The sequence below is a fragment of the Manacus vitellinus genome, unplaced genomic scaffold, assembly GCF_001715985.3.
Source record: "Manacus vitellinus isolate BGI_N305 unplaced genomic scaffold, ASM171598v3 scaffold_76_pilon, whole genome shotgun sequence".
Classification (NCBI taxonomy): Eukaryota; Metazoa; Chordata; class Aves; order Passeriformes; family Pipridae; genus Manacus; species Manacus vitellinus.
In genome coordinates, this window is record NW_021940796.1 from 556900 (window position 1) to 559805 (window position 2906).

The 2906-nt window shown below is 42.6% G+C and overlaps 1 long non-coding RNA gene across 1 annotated transcript; it reads right to left on the bottom strand.

Moving 5' to 3' along the window:
• Positions 1-263: 263 nt before the first annotated feature.
• LOC108641721 lies at positions 264-1408 on the bottom strand. Its single transcript, XR_001922222.1, has 2 exons — positions 1360-1408; positions 264-492 (listed from the first exon to the last, which is right to left on the bottom strand). It is a non-coding gene; the product is annotated as an uncharacterized LOC108641721 (long non-coding RNA).
• Positions 1409-2906: the final 1498 nt, after the last annotated feature.

Sequence of the window (2906 nt, forward strand, 5' to 3'; positions counted from 1 at the left end):
CAGTCTCACTGAGTCTGTGAGCACTTTGGGCATGAGCAAAGCTGATGGCTGTTCTGAGAGCTGCCTGAGCACTGGGGAACACGCAGGGCTGCAGCAGCAGTGCTGGTCCAAGATGTGGAAGGTTGTTTGATGTGCTCCTGAGTGCTCCAAAGCCTTTAGAAGGAAAATACACTCAGAAAAGGCAACTAGAACTGATAGTGCAGTGTCATAAACACTGCTGGGGTTTCTCTGAGCCCCTGGAGCATCTGATCAGAGTACATGCAGAGTGGAAAGTTTATTTATTACTGAGAGGTGATTCATTACTGGCCTTGGGCCCAAAGGCAGCAGCTGGAGCCACTCTTGCCAAATGGGACCCTTGCGGCCATGGGCACATCACAGGTGAGGGATAATCCATTTCTCTTTGGGATGGCTGCTGCACCTCTCCTGATGGCAAACATCCATCCTCCTCTTACTGCTCAGCTTCTTGAGAGCCATTTGTGTTTTGTTTGTGGTCTGCAAGTTAAGGGAGAGCTTAATGACATAGAATTCACAGAGCTGTAGGATGGTAATGATGACAGCAGTGCCACGTTCTAGGAACAAGCCTGGGTTCAGAGAAACCTCGCACAGAGCGCCACCGGCTCCCAGAGGCCTTCTGACATTAAGAGTACAAATAGCTTGAGAGAATAAATGGTTGCTTCCAGCATGAACAGAGCTAATTTTAGACAGGAGTCCCTAATGTGCCTGTCGGTGCTTCCAAATGAATGATTAAAGATAAAAATAGATTTATCATGTTTTCCCTTGCACTGGGCCTCAGATCTGTGGGCAATACGGAATCACCTGCTGCAAACACCCATGTGAGCCTGCCCTAATGTACTCTGGAAATGATTCCACAGTGTCCATTGAGCACAGCTAATTGCACTGTCACAACTGGAGACATTCCCATCCTGATTGCAGTTAAAGAAGCACCTGGTAAATTTGTTTTGACTTTGCTGTCTCCTGGTTAACGTAAAAGTGCAGGGGATGTAAGGCCTGTTCTGTGCTATACTTCATTTTCTCCTAAGAACCTGCCAGTGAACTGCACACACAATGACAAATGTGCTTTGTAAGGCTGATCTGAACATAGATATTGTCTTTTTCTGTTTGTTTTCCCCACAAATCTTTGTTTAGTTTAGTGGTTTTGTTTATTTACTGTATAATTGAACTTTTGAAGACAGCATCCATTTCAGAAAAATTTTTCTCCTAAAATAACTCCATGTCACTTATCTCTGTCTTGTGGCCTGATTTCTAACAAATATATCAGATATATATGTTAAAATATTCATAGCACCAGTAATACAGAAATATTGCGACATCATCACTGGAAGCCTTAAACACACACACCTGTAAATTCTGTCTGTGTCACAGAGGTGCAGTGTACCTGTGGCAGCTCCTCCCTGAGCATCCACAGGGGCTGGCAAAGCATCCTCCCCAAAATACCTGATGAGAAGATACCTTCACCACACCTGCTCAAGGCCCAAAGTATTTCACTCTTTTTATAGGCACATCATTCATCAAAAAAGTTAACAGATTTTGTATCTAAGTGTTTAATTAGCAACTAAAGAGTAAGGCCAGAAAAAATCAGTTCATTGTTTTTCATGGATACAAAGTACATTTGCCTTCACTATGCAGAGCAATACATTTATAGTAAGACTTTATTCTTTCAAGGTTCACGGGTCAAGATTAATCAGTTGTGACCTTGGCACACAGCTCTTCTCTTCATGAAGTAAAAGCTGAGCAAGGGAATCTGAAACAAGGACCTGTACGTTTATATAGAACTGGGTCTGATTGAATGGTTGAAATGTAATTGAACAGCAAAAATAACATTCCTTTACAGAGGGAGAATTAAAGACCTTTGGAAAAAGAGAGGTGAAATATGAGTAATTTTTCAGTGAAGTGACATTATGAATTAATCTCTAACATGGCTGAGGTTGACAGTTACAGTTCCGTTCCTACTGTAATCCTTTCTCCAGAGCAGTTCTTCCTGCTTAAAATATTCAGAGAGAAAGATACAAACATCAACATTTGAAATGTGAGGTGCTTTGATGGCAGAGTGTTCACTGCCAAACAGAATTCACGTTTGTTTCTGCTTGGCATCTTTATTTACAGAAACTTTGAAGGTTTTATTTACCTCATATGTTCTGTAGTAGCAAACCAGACTCTAGCAGGGTAATAGGTTGCTGCAATCACCCTGGCAGTTCCAACCACCAGCAACAGGACCAGATTCCCTGCATCCCAACTCCACTGGGACCTTCCAGGAGAGCAAAGCTCCTGCCTCAGCTGTCTGAGTTCACAGACCTCTGCCTGAATGACAAGGAGCAGCTTTGGGCTATTTCCTGACAGGGACTTTTCAGTGATTATTTACCTAAATAGGGTTAAGGGTTAGGGTTAGTTAGATATTTGGATATTCAGTTATTATTTACCTAAATAAACTCATCTCTTTCATTCTTCTTTTTTTTATACCCCCTGAGCATCCCAGACCTCTGCCCTGCTGTACCAGTGTGGTTTCCCTTGACAGGGGAATTCCTCAAGCACTGTTTTTGGCTAGTTTATTTTGTGCTCCTTGTTAGCCTTGGCCCACCAGACAGTCTTGACCTGAGAGTTTTGATGATTTTTATTTGTGCCTCTGAAAACAAGAAGCCTTTGTAGTTCCATGCATAATCCTGGCTTGAAAGCCCCTGTGCTGCTTGGGGTCTGGCTGCACTGATCTGTTCTGTGGTGCTCAGCTCTCTCCACAACCCTTTTCAAATCGTCCACTCTACAGTTTAGCAAATCTTCACCTATTTCCACAGATGTAGAAGCAATTCCAAAAAGGAGTATTTTTGCTTAGTGATGTAGTTTTCTCTGCCCTGCTCTATCCTACACATTATCCACTAAAGTATACACATGGC